Raw genomic sequence first — 6002 nt, 5'->3', positions numbered from 1 at the left:
GGAAGAAGAACAGTGGGCTGGGCGCCATTAAAAGGCGGGCCCGGCGGCTGGGGCAGCTAGGGCGCGTTGGCTAGGGTTTGGGGAGGTAGCGCCTGCGCCGGGTGGGCCAAGTGGGCCACGCGCGGCAAGCTGGGCTGCGTGGGAAGCGCGCGCTGGATGGGCCAGGGGAAAATGCGCGCGCTGGGCCGCCCGGACGCTTGCTGGGCTGAGTGGGGCGCAGCCTAGGAAGGGGGGGCTAAAGACTTCCCCTTTTATCTTTACTTTTATTTGGTGTTTAGTCTAGTTAGTTTTATTCAAATTCAAATAAGTATCCAAGGTTTAAATGGATGCACACCAAGACAATTTGACCAAAAATGAATTAGTGCCCCAGCATATGATGCAACAACCATAATTTCTCTAGGGTTTTATTTACTACGCTTAACACCTATATATAAAACAAAATAACTCTCCATTTTTAGGGAAAAAAAGAAGTAAAGCGAAGAACTGAGAGAGTAACACCCAAATTTGGTGGATATTAGAAAAGAAATTTTATACCCCCAAATTCAGGGTGTTACAAATCTAACCCCCTTAACAGGAATCTCGCCCTCGAGATTCAAGAAGAGGCTAGCAAGAACGACTAGGTTTGTTCATTGGTTGATCACAGCTTTCTTGAGTTGACTTTGACTCTACAAACTTCACTTGTGGACTGGTTGCTTTGACCTTTAGATGCTTGAGACCAATCGATGCATTTCTTGAGGATCCCTTGGACCTGTGGGTTAGAACCCACACACGCTTCTACTACGCCACTGTGATCTTGTTGTTTGTTGTTGATCGTATTTCTTCATTGGGGTTAGCGGCTAACCCCCTTAACAAGAGCGTTGATACACACTTGATGAAGATACCGCCGACTCTGATCTTGACTGATTTGGAGGAGTTGGAGGATGCCAAATGGACAAGTGCAAGAGGAAAGAAAAGCGAGAAAAGGTAAGTATAGATGGATTAGAGAAAGCAGGGGGGAGAACCCAACCACTTAACTCTATGGCACTCACCTAGTAAACAGATGCCATTATGGACCAAGGGCCACGACACATCAACATTCATCACAAAGAAGCAAATCAGTCATCGCACAAAGACAAACAGCACCAGCACACAACAACAAACATTTCATTTCTACACGTTAATGCTAACTAGATGGTGGTATTTCCTTACAAATGGGAGACTACTATAAGGCCATCGAAAGACAAGGGGAGCGATAAAACATGCAGGATGGGGGCATGAGCATAATCTCTACTAACTATTAAGGGGACAGTGTAGACTGCCCCCGCTCCTACCCGCTCCCGCACGCGAAGTCCCGCACGCCCCGCCGTCCGCCCCGCTCCTACCCGGTCCCGCACGGCCCGCCGTCCGCCGCGCGCCCACGCGGTGCCCAGACGCCGCCGCAATTCCCGCAACGGCTGCATCCGCCGCACGACCTGCCGCACGCCGCTTCCCCCAATCCCGCAAAGTCCGCCCGCAACTGCCGCACGCCGGCGCCGCGATTTTGCTGCGAATCCCCACGAACCGCGCCAGCCCGCAATCGTGCCGCGAACCCCGGCCGCCGCCGTGAACCCCGCCCGACGCTATCCACCCGACCCGTACGCTGCGAACCCCGCCATCCGCCACAAACCGCCGTGATATGCCAGCCGCGAACCACGCCGCGAAGCGCCAAGTGGATGAGGCCCCGAAGCTTCCAAAACCCTAGCCGCCCGAAGCCTTTGGGTCACAGTTAACGGCACCAGTGGAGAGAACGCGGAGAGAGAGAGGGGTTGCCGCCGCGACGATTCCTCGGAACGTTGTCGTTCTTGCTTCGGGGAAGGCGAGATTGGAGTTCACTGGTGCGTGTGGATTGTGTGGGTGTGCGCAATTTGGTGTGTGCACCACCGGCGTCAACCGGATTTCTCGCCGGTGTTGGGTGGCGCCGCGGATTCGTCTGCCGCCGTGGCCTGAGCTCTACACTGCGAACGCGTCGGTAAGAATCCCTCCTTGTGCTCGCTTGGTTCTCCTACTTGTGTACGCGTCTCGGATTGGGTTATGGGGCACCGGAGGGCGAGCTGTGGGTGCTCCGGCGGGCGCTCCGCCGTGGTGTTTGGTCGCCGTCGTGATGCCTTCCCCGCCATCCGCCGCAAACCGCCGTGATATGCCAGCCGCGAACCATGCCGGCCCTGCTCCCCTCGCCCGCACAAACCCCCGCATTCGCCCCATCCCCTCCCCGTCCAGCGTCCCTCCCTTCGCCCCTGCTCCCTCCGCAGTCGTCCAGGACGCCGCTGCTTTCTTCGACGAGCAGCATGCAGCCATCGCTTCCCCTGTCAGAATCCGAGCAGCATCTCAGCCGCGACGGCTCGGTCGCCGCGGCAACCTCCCGCGTCTGATCCCGTGAGAAGCGCATGGACCGCAAGCCGCCGGAGCGCTTCAGGCGTAGGGTATGATTAGATCATTCTATCGCAGACCGATTTAGCGTTTATAATGAATATCTTGTGAAATAAGTTGTTAAGAAGGAGATCTGTCAATGCATGCTTGTGACTTAGTTCTGATTAGCGCTCGTCTAATTAGTCTTTTTTCTGGTTAGTTTATCTCGTCTATGATGCACCTTTTAACTGTTTCCAGTTCCTCTGATGGACACACCCCTGATTGTTTTCAGATAGCATTTACTGTTCTGATTAGTACATGTAAGAAGTAAGATACACCTGTCTTGTGATGTCTTGATAGCCGTGTCTTAATGGTCAACTGCCTTCAGTTATACTCCGTATTTCACTATTTGCCTTTTAGCTGTAAGATGTTTACCATGTGTTCTTATCCGGCCAAATTAAATAGGATGTATGTGAATAGAATCTGCTATCATTAGTTGTCGTGATCGTTTCTGTGCTGAGTTATGCAAATTTTGCAATGGTATTGGTGGGATCATAACACCCGATTTTAGTTTAGCGAGCTTGAAGTTTCATGTATAGGGTATAACATATGTTTGTTTGGGACTTCATGTCTGCCCCGATGGCAAGTCTGTAGTGCCTGTGGGATGAAAATGTCCCTGACACGTTCAACCATTTATTTACTTTGTCAGTTGATATTTTGTTTTCAGCTGATCATGAAGGATGGGAAATTTCCATACGTGGATGTGATCCATGCGAGCAGCATCTCGGCCACGACGGCTCGGTCGCCGCGTCAACCTCCCGCGTCCGATCCCATGAGAAGCGCAGGGACCACAAGCCGCTGAAGCGCTTCAGGCGCAGGGTATGATTAGATCATTCTATCGCCGACCGATTTAGCGTTTATAATGAATATCATGTGAAATAAGTTGTTAAGAAGGAGATCTGTTAATGCATGCTTGTGACTTAGTTCTGATTAGCGCTCGTCTAATTAGTCTTTTTGCTGTGCCTGTGGGATGAACAGGTCCCAACATTTGCTCCATTTTTTTACTATCAGCTGTTGGCCATAATTGTTTAGCTGATCATTAAGAATGGGAAATGGTTAAAAGTAGAATTTTATTGCTATGTTATATGTTCTGCTTGCCTCTGCTTGATCACATCTTATTTGAAATACCATGTTTTTGCGGTACTAATACCTTGATCACACTTGATCCTTTTTATGCTTGTTTCTATAACCTCTATTACCAAGGACATGATGAGTGGACTTGATGGTCATTGAGTTATCTGTTTTCTCTTCTCAGGTTTGGACGTGACTGGAAGAAGATCGAGGAGCATGTCGGCACCAAGACGACGGTCCAGGTACCGAATCTTAGCTGCTGATCAAAGATACGTTTGAGTGCGCGCACGCGTTCGTACTCGTACATGTCCAAGAACTGAAACTCAGCTCTGAATCAATACGACACAATGCGTGCCGCAGATACGGAGCCACGCCCAGAAATACTTCCTCAAGGTCCAGAAGCTTGGGCTGGCTGCTGGGCTGCCGCCGATGTACCCGAGGCGCCACTTCGCCATGCAGCAGCAGTAGCAGAGCTCGGTGGCCGGTGGTAGCAGCGCGGCCGCCATGCCGCTGCTGCACGACCGGCAACCTACTTGCGCGCCGGTCGCCATGCCAGGTCTGGCCGAGCCCGACGCCGTCGCCCATCACGGTTCCATCGGATGGAGCAGCCCAGTGTGGTCGTCCCCGCGGCCAGCAGCGGCGGCGGCGGCAAGTACCTTCCTTTTTTGTGTGTCCACTCTCTGCATTCTTTTCAGAAATCTGAGCAGTGTTTCTCGCTATGTTGTTTCTGAAAATTTCTATTCTCTTTCCAGGGATGCAAGGCTTGGACTTGGAGTGGGTGGCAGGCGCTTCGGTTCCAGGGGCAAATATTTGGTTTTACACATGCAGGTGGATGTGTTCTCTTTTGGGATAGTTTTATGGAAGATCTTGACTGGTGAGGAACCGTATGCAAATATGCATTGTGGTGCTATCATAGGTATGTATCCGCGATGCCCATCCAACCTTTTGTTTGCCTTTAAGCATTGATACATTTCTCGAATGCGTCAGCATTGATAGAAGTGATTACAAGTCGGGCGACCAGCTGGTCGTGCTATAGGACCAACCAGGCGCCTAATCGTGATTAAGGTAACGATTAGGACACCTAATCGGTCCTGGTAAGTGTGAACTATGCAATCTACAGACATCCTGTGAAGTGTGAACTATAGGATTCCAATGGACAGTGGTAAGAGATAGGAAAGGGAGAGAAGGAGGGGAGCAGGTGCTAAGGGAGTGGTAACTGCACATAATCGTTGTGGCAAGGTTTTTGAAGCGAGTAGCTGAGCCTCAACAGTCCATAATTTCTGTTGTTGCTTCGCCACCCTCAGCACACGATGAAGTTGTTGTTCTGAACATACAGCTGGTTCAGAGTAACTGAAAAGCCTATACCAGAAAATATGCCCCCACTAAATGCATTATCAGCAACATCACTGATTTGAACAGTAATATTTCAATACTATTATTTCAATACTATGTTTGTGCACTTGCGAACTCTCATTTCTTGCAAGCACTCTTTTTGTGAAATGCTTATTGATTTGAAGGTGCTTTCAGATCATGTTTCCTTCAACACTACAATGAACTACGTTGAGGAGAATTGTGCTCCAGCAGTTTATACACCAGAATTAAGATACATGTGCATTGCTGGAAGGTACCTTTCTTCAGGCTAGGATTTAAGGGTTTTCTTATTTTTTTTAATGTTTTAACAGATGAGATAGGTGCAGGTTCCAGCATGTCCTCGTTTTTTGTGACCACATACCTTCACGGTTCATGCATCATACCATCTCTTGATCGTACCGCAGGTACATTCAAGGTGCTCCTCTTCTGGGGAACTCCACAGCTGCTTCTGATGAGATCCTCGCAGTTGACACTCCTTCAGAAGGAGGCGATGCTGTTATTGTCAGTAGCAGTGACAATTCTACATCTACTGCATCAGCTGTCTCGTGGCGAGCCCGGTTCGTTGGGCAAGGTTACAAGCAGGTAAAACACATCATTTCCCGTGGTTAAGGGAGGGTTTTATGTTTCAGTTGAGATAGTTTGCGGATCAAGTGTGAAGCAAAACCATTTGACATCAGATTCACGACCAGGTTTGTGGGCGACAAATTCAGCGTGATTTACATGACATACAAAATTTACTATGCTACATGTGTTTTAATAGATGCGTGCATGCTTGCAGGTTATCCTGGCAGACACCATTGAAGCAGCTGCAGAATGAATTCTGATTGAGATCAGTAGCGATGACACACATACTATTGAACCATAATAATGTATCCGAGTATTTATATCATAAGGTTCTTGATAATGTTCACTCATCTATATAAATGGTTTCTACAATACAGAGACGTTTAGAGAGCTTGCATACTGACACCCCGATATGTCAAACACCTATACTCCTCCTAACTTGACTGTTATTGTTGAAATTCAGAGTATTATTAGATTAACCAATAGGACTGGCATATTATGTGTCGTTTCTATATGTGAAAATTATATTAAAAAAGGTTCTCATAATTTTTGCATTTTTTCATTGTTAACTT

The 6002-nt window shown here is 48.9% G+C and overlaps 2 non-coding genes across 2 annotated transcripts; both read left to right on the top strand.

The window, feature by feature from the left end:
* Positions 1 to 3017: 3017 nt before the first annotated feature.
* On the top strand, positions 3018 to 3115 carry LOC111589452 (small nucleolar RNA snoR99). The gene has a single exon (XR_004849871.1). It is a non-coding gene; the product is annotated as a small nucleolar RNA snoR99 (small nucleolar RNA).
* Positions 3116 to 3383: 268 nt separating this feature from the next.
* Positions 3384 to 3480, top strand: LOC111589453 (small nucleolar RNA snoR99). The gene has a single exon (XR_004849872.1). It is a non-coding gene; the product is annotated as a small nucleolar RNA snoR99 (small nucleolar RNA).
* The last annotated feature ends 2522 nt before the right edge of the window (positions 3481 to 6002 follow it).

This window comes from Zea mays, chromosome 5 (assembly GCF_902167145.1).
Source record: "Zea mays cultivar B73 chromosome 5, Zm-B73-REFERENCE-NAM-5.0, whole genome shotgun sequence".
NCBI classification, from domain to species: Eukaryota; Viridiplantae; Streptophyta; class Magnoliopsida; order Poales; family Poaceae; genus Zea; species Zea mays.
Note: the sequence above shows the minus strand (reverse complement) of the source record. Positions and strands in the feature narration are given on the sequence as shown.